The sequence below is a fragment of the Castor canadensis genome, chromosome 8 (genome assembly GCF_047511655.1).
Source record: "Castor canadensis chromosome 8, mCasCan1.hap1v2, whole genome shotgun sequence".
NCBI classification, from domain to species: Eukaryota; Metazoa; Chordata; class Mammalia; order Rodentia; family Castoridae; genus Castor; species Castor canadensis.
Window position 1 is genome coordinate 80,208,418 of NC_133393.1, and position 19,241 is coordinate 80,227,658.

Sequence of the window (19,241 nt, forward strand, 5' to 3'; positions counted from 1 at the left end):
TAAAGGAGAATGATGGAATGGGTAAATTTGACTATAATATATTGTAAGAACTGTAAATGTCACAATGTACCCCCAAAACAACAATAATATGGTAATAAAAATAAATAAATAAATAAATAAATAAATAAGGGCTGGCTGAGTGACTTCAGCATAAGAGTGCCTGCTAATAAGTATGAGGTCCTGAGTTCAAATCCCGTGTTGCCAAAAAACCCAAATAAATAAAAAAAGAAAATGATAATTTGAAGCATATCCTGTTGATTCTTTATGTGTGTATATGGTGAGCCCATTTTTGAATTAAAATAGTTATTTTAATTTAGTTGTGAAACTTGCATTTTTCTTGTTATATGTAAAAGATATGGGTAAAGTTGTGAGAAATAAGATATCAATTAGGTGATTATTTGCCAATAAAGAGAAATTTTAGTTTAAAATCACTTTGGCTTTTGATTCTTCTATGTTAATACATGCAAAGTGTTTATAGCAGGATCCATAAGGTAATGAGTCAATAAGTGTTAAAAAATTAAATAATTTCTCTGTTTGAATTATTTTTTGAAATGAACATTACTGAGGGATAATTAGAATAATGATACTGGTTCTGTAACTGGATCCTTGTATTGAAGACACAATGAAATTCATTTATTGTCAGTCAAAACTTACATTGAGCTGGGCACTGGTTACTCATGCCTGTAATCCTAGCTACTCAGGAGACAGAGATCAAGAGGATCATGGTTCAAAGGGGCAAATAGTTCATGAGAACCTATCTCAAAAAAAAAAAAATCACAGAAATAAGGTTGGTTGAGTGGCTCAAGGTGAAGGCCCTGAGTTTAAGCCCCAGTACTGCCAAAAATAAAAAATAAATTAAAAAAAAGTAAACTTACGTTGAGATAAAAGTGAGCTTCGTGGCAATGTACAGGCACTTGCCTCTCCCACTTTGTTGATAATTTTTCATCTTAATTCCTGATTCTGTGGTAGAGCTGTCATTCTAATCTGGCACTGGGTGAGAAAGTATGAAGATAAGGAGGCATGTGCAAAGAGAATGATATGAAATGGACTGGGTATTGGGAAACAAACATGGAATGCAGGAAGATAATTTGTATGGAGGAGGCCACTCAGTATTCATTTTTTGTATAACAGCTTTACTGGAGACAAATAAAAATGCTTTTCCTAGAGAAAAAGAGAGAGAGAGAGAGAGAGAAAAGAGAGAACCCAATAGACTCTTGAATCTGGAAGGAATCTTGAAGCCTGACAGATAAAAGTAATTTAAATACATGAGAGTAGTTTGATAAGGAGTATAGTATGAAAATTAGTAAACAAAAGCTAGAAATTTAACAACAGCTACATTTATTGAGCCCAAAGTATATGAAAGTCACTCTGTTATATTTGAAAATTATAACTAAAATACAGTATTTCCCTAAGTAAATCTGCTTATTTTCTTATTGCTAAAACAGATAACATAAGGTTAGTAATGCAGTCATTACTGATGTGAATAATTTTCTATTTCTTTCTATCTACTCAGTTACATTGTCAAAAGGCAATCATTGAAAACTCAGAACCTCTATTCCGTTTTGGGACAGCAAGGCTACAAGTTTCTCTCTATGTTGAACTAATTATCTCTCTAGTACATTCATCCATCGTAGTCCAGTTCTTTGGAGTGAAGCAGAATAAATATTACCATTTTAAGTACTTTAGGACAGCTGTGCAATCCCAGGTCTCATTTAAGGCTTCATAATATGACATATGCCCTGTTTTCCCTCAGGATCCTGATTATCTCTCTAGACCCAGAACTGATTGCCAAGGTCTATCGTGAGAGTAGAGTTAAAAAAAAAAAAAGAGAGAGATGTAAAATGTGCTTTCTACCATTAAAGCACTTATGAAATATTGATTTTTCAGTGTTTGTCAGGTATCTTTATACCTAACAGACATGACAGGTTAATAGCTGTGAAAGAGGAATTTTAACAGGTGAAATCATTGTGAGAGACCTATCGAGTTGTAAGTGGCAGTGAAAAAGTTTGGCTACAGCCTATGTTGTCCAGTCCTATACAACCCACTACAAAAAGACATGCCAATGAATTCATTCAAAAACCATTTTATTCATCTACCCATTTTTGTAACATTTCTCAAAGTGTGTTCTGGGGATCACCCTACTGCAAAAAGTCTTCTGTGGTTAAGTGAATGCAGTGTGCTGTATTGCCCACTGGAGATGTAATAATTATCCACATAAAGGGTTTTGATTTATTCTGCAATAAACTCCTCTAACATTGTTTCAACCCACTTTTCTTTTTTTTAAAAATTTTTTATTATTCATATTCAACCCACTTTTCTAAATTCTTGTTTGTTATGGCAAATTTTGTCTATATATTTATTAATTTCTTGGAACATATTTTGGAAAATGCTGTCTTAAAACATTCAATCTGAGAACTGTCTGGACTTTTAATTCAACATATTTCAATGCAAGTATAACCCTTTTCATGAAAAATGGCTTTCCTAGGAAGACTCGGTGGCATCTGAACTTGGCTTCAATGTCTACTGAAGGTGTGCCACAAATCTCTGGAAAGGGGAGCAGAGGAAATCTGCTAAGCGTATTGGCATGTGATTTTTGGGGAAAAGTTGTGAAGGATCTGGAAGGTAAGGATATCATGAAACTGGAAGAAACTTTGAGAATTTTTGTCTCTATTCTATGTCTTCTTTTCTTTAATTAGGACAGTATTTATTAGACAGTCATCCATCCTGAATTCATTCTGATTGAATCAGAGTATTTACAGACCACTAACTAGAAGGTGATATAAATAGAGACAGGATTGTTGTGCCAGAGCTTATAATTTAACCACAGAGACAACGATATAGTCACAAAATAATCAGATAACATAGGACAGGATGAAATTAGTTGTTGAGTAGCTAAAGTTACAAATACTCTGAAGTAGAGAGAAGAGAGCTACTCTGTGAATGGAGTTGGAGAAGGTTTTGTAATTTGAAGGTTTCCTACAAAAGGAGAGTTTTGTTTTGTCTTTACAACCACTGTTGCAAAGCAATAACTGCTCAAAGAGTTTTATGTTTAACAGGGTTGTGTATTACTATAGGTCATACAAATTTCTCTTGGCTAGTCTTGAGTGGGAATGAAGAAAGAACATCTCCCAATATATTAGTAACCTTGCTGCTAGGAGAATAGCTCATGAAGACATCATTCCAGTTCATCTCAGTTGCCAGGGAGTTTTACAGAACATTTAGGTAAACAAAATACAGGTCTGCAATTGAACAATTGCATTTGAAAGGTGAGGTGACTTCAGAGGCAGTTGGGAAGACTAGTGAGTTATGATAAGAAATAAATAGAAGATAGAATACAATCTAACAAAATCAATTAATGCACACATCTGAAGGAAAAGAGTTAATATGGAATATGTATTTAACTAATAGAAGAAGTCAGAAGAAGGATACAAACAGGAAGCAGATTTATAGGATAAGTGAAATTGCTGAGATTAACATGTGGAAACCAGACAGCAAGCATGGATCAGAAGAGAGAAACAGCCACCTGGGGATAAATAGAGCAGCAGATAAGAAGAAATGGAAATAGAAGATGGGGTTTTCTTCCAATCTTGGAAAGATCCAGGGGAAAGAACAACTAGCCACTTTAAACAGTTTAAGAATTATGTACTTTCCCCTTTCTTGAAAGGGTTATGTAATTTGAAAATGCTAAAATAGACCTTTAAAAGCAGTAACATCATTCTCCATGTTATTTTTAAACACTTTTTCATTCATTAAGCACAATCAAGTTATCAAGTCCTCTGTTTTAACTATGCAAAGCACAGTCCCCACAGCCAGAAGCACAGCTATCAGAAACATCAAGAACAATTCTGAACTTGCACAAAATATAATTGACCAATTTGGAGACATTGTTTTGCACAGTATGATGTGTCTCATACATTTTTCATATAGAGCAGTGCATTTTATGAGACACACAATAAGCATATGGAAATACATGCATTCTCCTGAGGCTGAGAAGAACAGTCAGGGGGATGGGAGCTGAGCTGAACTGCACGATAAGGTTTGTGAGCTCTGCAACTTGACAAGCTTGGAAAAAACTATTCTAGGCAGGCTTTTCAAGGCACTTGCAATTCTATTTATATCTGATGCACTCCATTTTTTCCTTGTAATAATGCCTTTCCTGGCTTAATTAAGTGCTTTTAATGTCTATTAGGAAGGTGGAGGTACAAGGATGGAGTGAATGTGTCTCCCAGACATGCTTAGCCTTGCCCTCACTAATCTTATGCCCTACTCAACTTTTGCCTCTGCTAATATTTTATATTATTACCGACATTTCCAATAATTGATGCTTTTTTTATTCCCTACTTTTGCTAATTCTACAAATTAATGTTCTATTTAAATGTTGTCAAGTTCAATCAGTATCCTGTTTTGAGTCATAGTATTAGGGTAAATGGATAATAATTTTTTGTTGATTGACATGTGATAAAATTAAAAATTACAGATGCAGCTTTGAAGTATCATTGTAGAGAATACTGAAGAATGTGTGTGTGTGTGTGGGTGGAGGGAAGCCTCCAGTGGAGGAGAGCTCATATTTGTGTAGACAGACGTGGGTCTGGGATGTAAGAGCACACTGTTCTATTCACTCTGCCTAAGCTGAGTTTGCACTTGCTGACCCCAGTGTTGATACAAAGCACATTTGTAGGAACTACAGGATAACTTCTGAAAACTTAAAGCTGAACATACAGGCATAGCATTTAATTTGAGCAATCCATTCTATTTAAAAACAAGGAAGAAAGCCCTTACTATAGTTTGAATCAGGAATGTCCCTCAAATGCTCATGCATTAACAGTTCTGTTCCTAGCTCATATGCTATTTGGGAGGTGGTGGAAACTTTAAGAAGTAGGGCACATTGGGAAGTCAGAGTGGGACCCTACTTGCTTCTTCTTTTGCTTCCCAGACATTAAGGTAAATGGCTTTGATCCACCATGTACTCAGCACCAGAATGTACAGCTTTGCCACAGGCCTGAAAGCAACAAGCCAACTGACCATGGACTGGAACCACTGAAATCCTAGGCCGAAATTAACATCTTTCTTAAAAGTTGATTATCTCAGGTATTTTGTTGCAGTAATGGAAAATTGATGACATTGGTCCTCTTTATTCATTGTCTGTTTTTATTTAATATATTTTATTCAACATATATAGGACACCTTCTGTATGTAAAGCACAAGAACTGAGTGTAGAAATGAATGGAACAAAAGTTCCCCAAAAACTTGACATTCTAATAGGTGAAAAGAACATGTATAGAAACGAACAAACAAAACAACATTCCAGGTATTCATTTTTTATCATTAAACATTTGTTAACTAACTATACTGTGGCAGGAACTATGTTAGGGGATGAAGAACACAGAGTGTTCTTCTCAAAGGATTTAGTAAATAGGACAGGGGCACAGATATCTAAATGAGCAATGGTTGCAACAAAGCAATTGCTATTATATAGTTATATTCAGAAGTTCTCTGAACTCCCAGAAAAACCTCTAAGCAGAGGAGTGGAGTATGGCTTCCTGGAAGGACAGTTGTGGTAGCATCTTGGAGTGTCTGATTCCAGTTACTTTTTATTTGCTGGTGCTAAATTATGAAAGCAAATAAATAATCCCTTTTTCCCCCTTCCTTTTTTGCCTAAACAAGTTTGAGTTGGATTTCTGTCATTACAGTCCAAAGCATTCTGCCAAACTCAGAACTGTATGGAGCCTTGTATACATAGTAGCAAGTGTTTGAAGAGATAAAAAGGAACTGTGGCAGGACCTTTCTTTTGTTTTAAACAAGAAAGATTACTTCATTTACATTTAAATGATCCTTATACATTCTTTATTTATATATTTGAATTTATTTCTACCACCTGTGTTTTATATTTATAATGATATAAATATATTTATCATATTATATTTTTCTCATTTTTTTCTGTATTTTACTGAATTGATGCACATTTTGTTATTTTCTACTTTCACTTTACTTATTTGGAACTTCAGAATTCTATTTCTATGCATTTTGTGATTTTAGTTAAATTTTTTAACAGTAAGGGCAAAATAAAATTTTATCAATATCTCTCTTCTTCTAACCAATACAGACATTATAATTCATTCATCATTCTCTTCCCTATTCAAGATCATCATTCTCATTTATCTTTATTTCTTCATCTCACTAGTCATTATTAATCTTATTGTACTTACAGTTTACACTTGTGTATGTTTACTATGTGTTTACAAATTTTATTTATGTGTTTACAAATTTTATTGCTTGACAAATTGTCTCTTCTTTTAACGGAGGAAAGTTTTATCTTGATTCATAGTTTCAGAGATTTCAGTCCATGATCAGCTGGATCCATTGCTATTAGGCTTGTGGCAAGGCAGAAGTATCATGGTGGAAGGGCATGGAGGTGGAAGGGCATGGAGGTGGAAGGGCATGGAGGTGGAAGGGCATGGAGGTGGAAGGGCATGGAGGAGGAAAGCTGCTCACCTCTTGACATCCAGGAAACAAAGAGAGAGAGAGAGAGAGGAAGGAGCCAGGGACAAGGTAACCCTTCAGAGGCACATTCCCAGTGACCTGCTTCCTCCAACTGGGTCCACTTCCTAGTATCTCATTCAGCTGTGTCCTACAGTGTCCTTAAGGTTTATTCATATTGTAGCTGGTTGAAAAATTGCTTTTAACTGATTGTTTCTTTTTAGATTTATGCATTTAAGTTGTTCTAACATGTAGGTATTTAATTAGTATATCTATTAATTACTTATAATCCACATATTCACTAGTTGGACTTATTTTTTTAATTTTAAATTATGTCTATTCCTTAACAGTTATTTCAGCTGTCTGGTGTAGTAAAATCTCCTAGTCTGGAAAAATCTTTACTTGGACCTGAGACTTGAAGGATAGGTCTGTTTGTGCATAAGTCTATGATGATACCTGTACTGGGATGATACATGATATTAGTTTTGTGCCTATCTGGACTCATTCTTTGCCTTTTGCATCCTATACACTGTCCAGGAAGCTGATCTCTGCGGGTTGAATCTACATCTCTTGGGACAAAGTATCGGGACCGTCTGGCAGGAATAGACTGTAAGGAGGTGATTGAGGATAGGTACTATTTCCTCTGCTCTGCTCTGCTGGATTACTGCAGATTGGCTGCTTCCCTTGACCAAAGGTCAACATTACCGGTTGGTAGTCTTTTCCATCAGCTTTCCACAGGTTCCAGTAATTGTTCCTCCTTCTTGTTTTTTTAGGTAGGAGTTGTGCTAGACACAGCTGTTAGTCACCCTGGGGTACCATACTGTTTCTTGTTGCTCTGTCTGAATCCTGCCCTTACCTTGGGAGCTAGACCTTTTATTGAACTCACCTCAGTCATCAGGCTTGAGTGTGCCAATTTTTTTCCTGTTGCCTGTAATCATTACTTTTCCCTTGGCATTTAAAAAACCTTTGTCTTCTGTCTTCTATTATTATTGGTAAGAAGCATGCTAAGAGTACAACTATTGCTTCTTTTTTAGGTTATCTGTCTTTTCTCTGTGTTTTTTATTTAGATTTCTTTTGCATGCATCATTGGGGCTCTGGAGTGTCATTATTATGATTACCTGTCTTTAATTCTTCTTATTCTCTTCTGTTGTAATTTATCTCAGATACACATTGGATTTTCTCATTCTGTTCTCCAGATATACCTTACTTTAACCTTTCTTTTCTGTTTTCCTTGTCTTCATTTCCCTGTGTTCCTTCATGAATAATTTTCTCAGAGTCATATTTTATTTCACTAATTACTTCTTCAGCCAAGTTTAACATGCAGTTTCTCCAGTTCATTGAGTTTTTAACTTCAAATCTTTCATCTTGATGCTATAATTGCTTTTTATAATTGCCTGTTACTTTCATATCGCCCTTTCCTTCTTTCCATGTATTTTCCTTCCTTGGTCTCCTTAATAGTTTTGAAGAGATAATTTTATGTTGTAGCCACTTTCAGATTGTTTATGTCTTGTTCTTGGTAGTGCTAATCTCTGTTTTCTTTTCCCATGCTCTCAGCAAATCGCTTCCTCTGTGAGCTTATCTTCATCATATAGTGCTTATTTTTGATGTCACATGCATGCTGAGTTCCTCACTGATATTCCTCACATATGAAAGGCCAGCTAGTCAATCAAGGGAGAAGATGGACAATAAAGACCAAGTAAGTTAAGATTTAAAAATGGAGGATGGTCAATGTTGCTGATATATCAGTAAGGAAAAGAAGTCAAAACATGCTAATTCTGAGGGGAGGTGAGCACACACAGGAATTTAAAGAAGGGAAAATTAGTAGCCCTATGTCACAAATCACTCCTGGGACAACGAGCACTCAGAAGACCAGAAAGAAGGCTGTTTTGGACAAAAGGGCCCAGAGCCAACCTCAGCTGAAGGAAAGGCAGCTATTTCCCATGCCCTCCTGCTGAGTCACAAGGCTGTTCCATCATAAGGTACTTCTCATTACAAGCAGGAATGCTCAGCTTCCTTATGTACCTCAAAAATCAGTTGTGGTGTGGGGTGCTCCTACACTGAGCCACCATGGAGGCCTAGCCCAAATCAGAAGGGAGCATGCATAGTGGACACAGGACAAGTGACAGCTCACCCCCAATATGGCCTTTTCCCTAGCTTTGCCCAGTCAAGAGCCTGTGAGAGGCTCACTTAACAACCACCGAAGGATGAAGAACCCGCAGCACAGAACAAGACTGCCTCACATTTGAAATGCAAATTCTGTAACTGGGTCATTTAAATCCTCTCCACTGACATTAGGCCCCAGCTATTGGTTGAGATACTTCTGAACGTTAGGTTCAAAAAACAGCTGCCCAAGCCTCCCTTACCCACCCCAGTGCCTGGTGTGTTTGGAGGATCTGTGTGATCCCACAGTGCCACACCCCTTGTCCTTCCTCTTTCTCAGTGAACACTGAGACCTGGTTCATCAACCATTCCTTGATGGGGACTTTGCCATTCCTCCACTCAGTAAAAGAGAATTTCCTCTGTGTTGCAACTCTATATTTGGCGAGAGGATAGGAGGTTTGGCACGACCAGAGCTGGCTACTAAAAGCAAGCACAGTTAAACCCCACAATGATTTGCCTCTTTTTCAGCTTGGCACTTCATGTTAGAAGCTGGAATAGAGAAATGTTTGTAATCAATTGCCATTAGGAGGAGGGGGATGGCTTTCAGGAGAAGTTTTGGGCTCCTCCTGCGCCCCTTTTGTGGCACTGTCAGTAGCCTCCCTTTTGTTTTTCATATTTTAAATCCAGCCTGTACTGAACTTGCCACAGAAATAGATCTGCACTGACACGCCCACTCTCAAACTGCTGGTGCTGCAGCTTTGGGTTTTGACATTGCTTAAGCCAACCTAGAAACTAGAATATGGAAGCAAAATTAAAGAGGTAGCTACATAAATCAACCCACTCTGGGTTGAAAAGCCTGCATCATTTATTATTGCCATCTCTGACATTCCTATAAATCTTTAACATCAACACTATGCTTGTTACCTAGTGATTGCCTGCATGCATCAGGCCTAGCTAGAAAAGGGAACTGTTAAATGGAATGGGCATGTTTTTGTGTAAGTAAAAAGGCACAGCAGGGATTGGACCATGTCTACTGTGGCTGCCTGGGCTCTGGAAGTCAGATTGATGGAACCACTGGGTCACAGCCAGCAATCAGGGTGGGAGGTCTGCATCAAGGTGGCCTAGCAGGAAGTACCAGGAGGTCCTGGCAGGCAAGTAAGGCAGAGCATCAAACGTGGAGATCTGGGAAAGCAGTCCAAGGTGTCAGAGAGAGCTTGTAAGAGGGCTTCACATTGGACCTGAAAACCATAGCAGGCCTTTGGTATTTGGGGGAAAGTACTTTGAAATACAGGGGAGGAGAGATCCAGATCTTTTCCACAGAGACTAATAATATTAGCTAACATCTCTTGAGCAACTGTCATTAGCAGGCACTGGGCTAGCACTGTTTTCTCCATCAATCACAATCTTTATGACCATGCATTTCATCTGTTTGCTTACTCCTTTGTGTCTCTCACCCAATTGTTTCCTTGATGGAAGGGCCTAAGTCTTGGTCACTGTCAGCTGGGAACTTAGCTGGGAATGTGGCACATAGAAAGTGTTGGTTAGCCAACTACACACCTTTCAACAACCCCACCAGGTGTTATTACTCTCATGTTGTTTTGGTGAAACCAAGTCTCTAAGATACTTACCCATGGTAAATTTTGAATGCTCTTTCCATCAAGGCACACTATTCAGGGGGCCAAATTGGAATTTAGAAATGAGGCAAGAGCCATCCTAGATTCTGCATATGGAGTTAAGTGTGAGAAATTTATCAAGAAGGACTATTGTGTTGCAGTGCTATGTATGATGAAATTGACTTGCTTTAGAATTCCTATTGCTATTACTCTAACATACTCTGTACCCCATGTGTCCCATCTATCCCTGCTTCTGCCTGTTGCCCTTCCTTTCTATCCCTGCTCATCAAATTCTGGTAAGGATATTGGATAAAATCTAGGACACCTAGTTAATGTTGATTTATACTGAGTTAAGCTAGGTTTGTACCATGTAATAGCTGGGATTTACTTATACTAAAGCTAAACACTATTTATCTTGTATTCAAACATAATTGGCATCCTACATTTTTATTTGCTATGTTTTGCAAGTATAGGTGGGAGTTGGTTTTAAGGATGCATGTGGGAATCAAGAGGCAGGTTGACCATCTTGGCAGTCACAAAACTAGTTACAGGATTCCAGTATTTCCATGACTAAGATGTTCAGTGGTGATATTCTAGAATGATAGACCACTGGGTTCTGGATAAAATAACAGTCCTAGTAAGCCCTTGTTACTTCTCAGAAGTGGAGTCCATTATCTGCAGTGCCGCTTCTTCCTCATTCTTCTATGTCCAAAGACAGCATATGGTTGGTCTAGCTCGTCACCATTCAGCATGAAGGGCCTGGCACAGAATAGGTGCATAGTAAATATTTCTCGAATAGATGAACAAATCAGTTTAATATTGTGTCACCTCAGGAGTGGTCAGTCTCCCACAGATTATCTGTGTTAGTCAGCTTTTGGTCACTATAACAGGTCCCTGAGATAATCAACTTAAAGAGAAAAGGTGCACTTTGGTTCACAGTTTTGGAGGTTACAATCCATGATCAGGCCAACTCATTGCTTCTGGGCCTCTGGTGGGGGTTCTGGATGGAAGGCAGTGCATAGAAGAACAAAATCGCTCACTTCATTGCTGGAAAGTGGAAAAGGAGGAAGAGAAAAGGGCTGAGGGTACCTCTATCCCCCTCAAGAGCATGTCCCTAAGGAGCTAAAGACTTCGCACTATGACTACTTCTCAAAGGTTCCACCACCTCTCAGTAGTGCCTGGGATAGGGACTAAGCCTTTAAACAGGGATCTTTGGGGAACACTAACCCAAACCATAACATTGTTCATGGTCAGCCTTGTGTATTCTTAGATCTAATCAGTTATGGCTATAGTATCAGGTCCAATGAGGGACACAATGCAAAAGTATAGTAGTTTTATTCTGAAAGAACCCTTTGGACTGCTTTCTTATTAGGGAGCTATGGTTGTGACCTCCCTAAGACACATGACCTGACTAGCACACTCTGCCTGTCTGATAACCATGGCTGGTCCAGTATGCCATCTGTGCATAGACTCTTAGTATATTAGTAGCCAATAGGCTCCATACACATTATTGTTTGGGTGGTTATATGATTTATCATTTAAAGTGGGCTATTTTGATGCATGAAAGGAGAGCACTAGGGCAGCCAATAAAACTTGAACTATTCTGGAAAAGCTGGTACTTATGACATCTTAATGTTAATCTTTTGTGACTAACAAATACCCCTAAAAATCCCCTGGATGCTATAATCTCCAAATGCTACTCTTTGGACATGGTCACTACATTATCCAATCAGTTAGAGTATGCTCTGCTGCTTTTGTGCCAGGTGTTTATCAGGAGAGAATCTGACGTTTCTCACAAATGTGGCTCATATAATCTTTTGCTGAGTACATTCTGTCCCTATCACTCAATTGGAATCTCTCAAGGTCAGGTCTATGCCATTAACCTTTGCATTCCTAGCACCTAGCATAGTTCCCTACACTTAGAAAATATGCTTGTATCAACTACAATAGGCTGTGCTATGCTGCAGTAACAAATTACTTTCAATTTTTGGCCTCTTATGAGACAGCTGTTGATCAGTTTGAGATGTGCTCCACAGCCTATTTAATCTGCGACCTAGGCTGATTGAACAGTTTTTACTATTATTATTATTATTATTATTTAATACTGGAGTTGAACTCAAGGCCTTCTTGCACACTCTACCACTTGAGTCTTACCCCCAGACATTTTCTCTTTAGTCATTTTTCACATAGGCTCTCACATTTATGCCCAGATAGACCTGCACCACGATCCTTCTATTTATGCTTCCCACATAGCTGTGATAACAAAGCACACACCACCATGTTTACCCTTTATTGCTTGACATGGAGTCTTGCAAACTTTTTGCCTGGGATAGCCTCAAACCTTGATCCTCCTGAGTAGCTAGGATATAGACTTGGGCCATCACGCCTGACCTTAGAGCAGTTTTTACATGGAATGTTCCAAATCTCAGGGCAAAGGGAAAGAAGGACAGTACTGAACCATGGGCTGGCTTCCAAATCACCAAAGCAAATCATGCAGCCAAGTCTGCCTCCTGTGAGGAAAGGAAATATCATTCTCCCACAAGGAAGAAAGAGAAAATGTTTTTGAACAAGAGTACAAAATCTACTACAGTACCCAGTGAATGTGAATGTAATTAAACTTAACATTGTTATTAAACTCTGTACCACAGGCTTTTCTGCCATGAAGTAGGGGTGGGGTAAATTGAGATGGGTACTGGGTGAGGCAAAGAACACACTCTCATGCACAGTAACTGAGGACCCAGTATGTATGTTTGTCTTTCTGTTTTCTGTTTAGGAGCATTTACACCTGGGAGAGAAGAGAAAAGCTTCAAAGCTGATCATTTCCTTCCTCATCTGTAAGGATCATGAATGAGAACAGCCTAGCTATCCTAGCAGGAGCAATGAATAGAAGTGCTCTGATTCTGAGCCATATGCAACTGATGCTATAATATGAATTGTGCCTTTCGTTGATACCTACCAAGTGCCAGGCACTGTGTTGGAGGCCATGAAGACATAAAAATGCCAGTGCTCCTGTCCTCAAGCAGCTTTTACTTTAGCAAAGTAGAAAGACATGCGCATTTAATTCTAGATAAAGAGGAAGATCCTAACTCCTCACCACTTGGGATTCTTGTATTGAAGTCCACTGGAATCTCTGATTTCACGTGCTGACAGATGCAGCTACAGCCAATGGAACCCCAGTGGTTATTACCGTGCCACCTGCTTTCTCCAGGAAGCCTTTCCTAACTCAGGCAGAGGAGATGTGAATTCCTACCAGACTTGGTCACACCCCTTCATTCTTTCTTCTTTGTTGTATGCTTTGACTGTAATTGTGAAGACATTTTTCTGAATTATGTATCTACTCTGGGTATTTCATGATCCATGTGATCAAATCCCCTGAAATGCAATTACATCAGCCCTCCACATTCACAAATTCTGCATCCATGGGTTCAACCATCTGAAAATCAAAACTATTAAAACAAACCTATATTTCACTGAGTATGTGCAGAATTTTTCCTTTTTGATTCCCTATACAACACAGGTAACCATGATTTACATAACATTTACATAGTATTAGGTATTATAAGTGATCCAGAGATGATTTTAAGTATATGGGGAGATGTATGTAGGTTATTGTGCAATTTTATATAAGTGTCTTGGAGCATCTGCAAATTTTAGAATTTGAGGGGGCATCCTGGAGCCAATCCCCTGTGGTTACTAAGGGATGAATGTCTACAAATTCTGCTGTGTTTTTCTTGGTAATCCTATATTAGGATGCAAGGAAACCCAATCACAGTCCATGGAAGACCATTTCTATCCAGAGGAGTTAATCAGACAAGGTAGACATGAGCAGGAAGTCTTTAAGATTCATCTAAGAGGCCACCCTGGTGGCAAATGCTTGTAATCTGAGCTATGCAGAGGGCAGAAGGAGGAGAGTCATGATCCAAGGCTGGCCCTGGCAAAAGATGTGAGACTCTGAGACAACTACAATAAAAAAGGCTGGTGGTGTGGCTCAAGTGGTGAAGCACCTATCTAGCAAGTATAAGGCCCTGAGTTCAAACTTTAGGAAAATAAAAATCTATGTACTGAGTGGTGACAGTCTCCTTACCCATGCTATCCTAAAGACCATGACACCACCTCACAGAGCATTATTTAGCTCCTCGGGGAGCCTTTCCTAGCATTCATATCTCACTTTATGGTCCTAGGAAATCTGAAAATTTTCTAAGGTATCCAGACATATCTTGTAAAATGATCATGATTCAACTATACCTTTCAGCAGGTTCTAGAACTCTGATCTTTTAATATACTGGTTCCATGTTGACATTTTAGACTGACCTATGAAAAGCTGAAGTTTAGAGAGATATAAAACAGTTTGCTTAAAGTTACATATTTGGTTGATTGAAATATCCTCTGACTTTAAAAGGTTGAACCTATGTATGAATTGGAATTGTCAGGCATGGTTGATGGCAAGAATGACAAAGCAAATTTTCTTGAGTTCAGTGTTTGTGAAGACATCTCTTTTAGATTTTTCAGTTTATAAGTTAAATAAAGTAACCGTTGAGCATGTACTGCCTGTTTCACAATAGCGCTAGTTCTTTAAAAGTCAGATTTCTGAGTCATGTTGACTTATTCCCACAAACAAATGGTGAAGCTGGCAAATGGAACAGCAGACACAAGCACAGTGATATCACATGTCTCTGCTATAAAAGGCTGAAGGGGCCCAGAAAGGGTTCTTCAGGAATCATAGCAGACTTGAATGCTGACCATCACAGAATTACTCTGATGGATGAGTAAGAATTGTATCTAGGGAACATCACAAAACTGAGATTAATAGGACACTTAAATAGGCTTGATACCTTTAATTGGTGCTGTTGATGTGAAATTTAACTACTTAGTTAAATTTAGTTAGCTACTTAGTTAAATTTAGTTAACTACTTAGTTAAATTAAACTACTTGGAACTAAACTGGATCATGAACTTTACTGCTTCCATGAATATCTTCACACTTTTTTGAGTCTCTCCTTAGGACCTTTCTAGCAGTTAGAATACTACTAATTTTTTCAGGTTTGACATTTCTCTTGAGTTTTTGAATTCTTCTGATTGGAATTAATTTCTCTCTCTTTGGTACTTTTATGAAACTTTGATTCAGTGTCCTTTATAGTCTTGTCATATTCCAGGCAAGAACACATAAAATCATCTTACTGTTTCATTTTCTCTGCTATAGAATAAGCCACCTGAAGGCAGGGATTATAGATTTCTTCCTTTGTGATCTTGGAAGGTGTGGAAATACATCCAACATTCTTTAAATGTTGGTGCAATTAAAAGAAATGGAATTGTATAGGAATAGATAAGGCCAGAGCTGTGACAAAGCCTGAAAAACATTGACTATTGACATAAAATAAGAAAATTTTGAGACTTTTAAACCAACTGAGTTAAGACAGGAAACATGAATTTTTTCAACTTGTAAATATTTTCTCCTTTGTTTGGGTGTATTTTGTATGATATGACTAATATATTATCAAAAGTAAGCTAATTATACCATATTATATTTTGTGTTTATAACAAAGTATGTTTCCTTAGAAAATAGGGAAAAAGACTATGAAATATTACCTTCCTCCTTTTCTGTGCTTACATCATTCTGAATAATGCAGAGGTCACATTTATGACCTGTGCTAGAAAGTTGTATTTAAAAAAATAGGATGTTATTTTTTATATAAGTTTCATAAAAAAGCTGGAGAGTACATTAATCCTACTTCCCTTTTTTACCCTTCTTATTCAGTGGGGGAAGAGGCCACAACCATGTGCAAATACAAAATTTTATGTCTAGATAAGGCTGGATCTAGTTCAATCTAGGAGAAGGAAAAGATTAAAGGGATAAAAGCCAACCAATGACACACTGTAAACCTTTGGGTCAAGTTGGGATAACCACTTGCAGAATGTGGTGCATACCTCTTCACAGAGCTCTTTGAGTAGAAGCCTGGCTCTGGTCTAGGGCGACATTTTTGCATAGTTGTGTATGCTTATCTTAAAGAGTTTATGGAGACTTTTGAGATCTATTGGCATTTTGGGTAATTATATTTGTGCTATAAGAACCAATGCTATACAGAGAGAATGAATAAAGTAATCAATACTGGTGAAGAACCTGACATTTACTAGGTAATGCTCTTTTAACTAACAATAATAATGACAGTAAAAAATGATAACAATTATTCTTAGTGAATGCTCATGTAGTCCACACGTTAAGCCATTATATCCCTTCAGCAAACCTTCCAATGTATCCTCTCCATTTTATAGAGGGGTAAAGATGTTTGGTGATTATAAATAACTTGCTTGAAGTTACTGTACCGAGTTACTGTTGGAGCCACCAGATTTAGCTAGGAATGGTTTGGTGGCATGGTCAGAACTTGTGTAAGCCTAGCTTGAGAAAAAACATTTTTTTGAATAAAATTTTTATTTTAGGACAGGTTTAGATTTATAGAAAAGTTGTGGAAACATACCCAGATACTGGTAACATATTAAATTAGTATAGCTCATTTGTTATAATTAGTAAACCAATATTATATCTCAAAATTGAGATATTATTAAGTGAAGTCCATAACTTTTGCCCAAAGTCCTTTGTTCTAGGATCCTACCTGAGATACCACATTAAATTTAGTCTGCATGTCTCCTTGGGCTAATTCTTGGTTGTGATAGTTTCTCAAAGAAAATTTTTTTTTGTTTGTGATGACCTTGACAGTTTTGAGGAGCACTGATCTCATATATTGTAGAAAGTCCTCAATTGAGGTTGGTCTGCTGTTTTCCCATTATCAGACTGATGTAATATGTTTTAGGAGGAGCATCACAGAGATAAAGTACTATTGTCATTACGTTATATCAAAGTTGCATACTATCAACATGACTTATCACTTCTAATGTTGACTTTATCCCTTGGTAGAGGTACCACTTATCATGTTTGGCCACTGAAAACTGTTCACAAATTTTTTTGTGGTAATAATGCCGAGAATCACACGCAAGTTGATTATAGCACTTTCCACAGGAATTAAAAGTCATTAGGAAGCCACTGTTTCCAACAGTCTGTCTTTGGAACTGTGTGGTCTCTCGTTTCCTTTATTTGGGGTATTTTCTTCATCATCTCTTCTTATTTTTCACTAACTGATGATAAATTCCTGGCTCTTGGTAACTCTGTTTCCTGATTTCCTTATTCTCCTCTCTCATTGCTTTATAATTTGGCTGCCAATACCCTGCTGCAGATTCCTCTCACTTTTTCCAGCTCAAGGACCTGGTTGGCACACACTGCATTTTCTCCTACTTTCTTTTCTCCATCACTGTTGCTACTTCCTCCCCACTAGTACCAGTCACTAGGCCAAACACTTATCCCTGAATTAATTTGATCTTCTGTGAGGTAGGTATGATTATCTCCATTTTATAAATGATGAACCTGGGATCCTGAAACAGTTAATAAACTTCCTTACGGTTTTATAAATGGTAGAAGTGGCCTTGAAGCCAGGTTTTAAGACTTTTCCAAGCTAATGCTCTAAGGTCTAAAATCACAGCAGCATCTTAGTTACCATTCTGTATTATCTCAATCAAAACTCCCAACAGTCCTCAGAGGCTAAATAGTTTTCCCCAGATTAGCCAGCTAATAAATGGTGGAGATGGTTTTCCACAGCCCAAAGTCCACAAAACCAGCTTGCCTTTCAAAATACTGTCACATAAAAGTTAACCTGATGAATGTCCTTGTTTTAGATTCCTTCTGAACAGGTGAAAATAAGAACTTGAACTCTACAATACCTCACTATCAAGTAAATCTGCTCAGATCCTGGCCTTAGCACTTATTAGCACTCAACTTGAGCAAGCACTCAATAAAAATCCCAACATGTAAGAGTTATAGATAATGATCTTGTGACTAAAATTTGTACTGGGAAGTATGCAAGGACAGATAGATGGGAAGATCAGAAAAATAAACACACAGTAAAGAATACTGCACCTGACACAGGTGAAAAATATATTACTGTGTGACCCTGTATGTGTATGCATTTGTGAAAGTTGGCCCATGTGTGGGAGTAACACAAGTTGAGAATGTTTCCTAATACCCTGATGTCCCAGGATACTGAATGATTGTAAATAGCCCCACTTTATCTTGATTTTTCTTAATATGGCAGTGGATATAGTAAAGACAAAGTAATAGCAAGTATACAACCTGATGGCATCTTAGACTAGGTTGTACCAGAAAAGAAAAAGAAAAAAATGAGTGTTTTCCATATTGAATGCAAAGGTGAAGATGTGGAAGTTGCCAAGGATGATGAGTGGATGGCATTTACTGAGATAGGGAACATTGGAAGAAGGCCATGTCTGGTTGGGGTACCATGACAATGAAGTCTTTATGAGATCCAAATGGAGATGTGAAAGTGTAAACCGTTGGATATACAACTAAAACTCAGGGAGGAGTCTGTGCTAGAGATATGCCTTTGTGAATCTTCTGCACAGGTAAGTAACACTATTGTGTCCAAAGCTCCTAGGGAAAGCATAAAGTGAAAACACATGAGACTACTGATTAAATAATGAGTAATGTGTAAAGAAGAAAAAGAAGGAAACAGCTAATAAATAGTAGACATACTGAAAAAAAATCTATGTGTGTGATCGGGAAGAGACTATTTGATAAAAGAAAAATTATAGAAGACAAATTATGGATTAACAGGTCATATAGCAATTATTAATTAAACAAACAGTGGAAGTGTTTCTGTGGCAAATAACATTTTCAAATGGTGAATATAAAGATTATTAATGCTCCAATAAGCTTGTCTCTTTGAAATGACTGTAGGAACTGGTGTGGATTATCCATGTTGGCTGCTTTCTTACTGATTTCTTTTACTCTTTTATTTTTGTCACTTCTCTATTTCTTAGCACTTCTATTAGAGACTAGATAGGAATAAGGAAGGAAATTATGGTAAAAAACTGGTTGTTCCTTGGAGCTGACAAATACTTGGTATAAGAATAAAATGCTGGTGAACCTCACTGGCTTTAAAATTCCTCTCTCTCTCTCTCTCTCTCATGCACACAGTGAATATTAGAAGTT

At 37.6% G+C, this 19,241-nt stretch overlaps 1 long non-coding RNA gene across 1 annotated transcript in view; it reads left to right on the forward strand.

Moving 5' to 3' along the window:
* Positions 1–15,727, forward strand: part of LOC141425738 (uncharacterized) — a 147,986-nt gene extending 132,259 nt beyond the window's left edge. The window contains exon 5 of the long non-coding RNA XR_012450815.1: positions 12,964–15,727. This is a non-coding gene — a long non-coding RNA (uncharacterized lncRNA). The remainder of the gene's footprint in view (positions 1–12,963) is intronic.
* Positions 15,728–19,241: the final 3,514 nt, after the last annotated feature.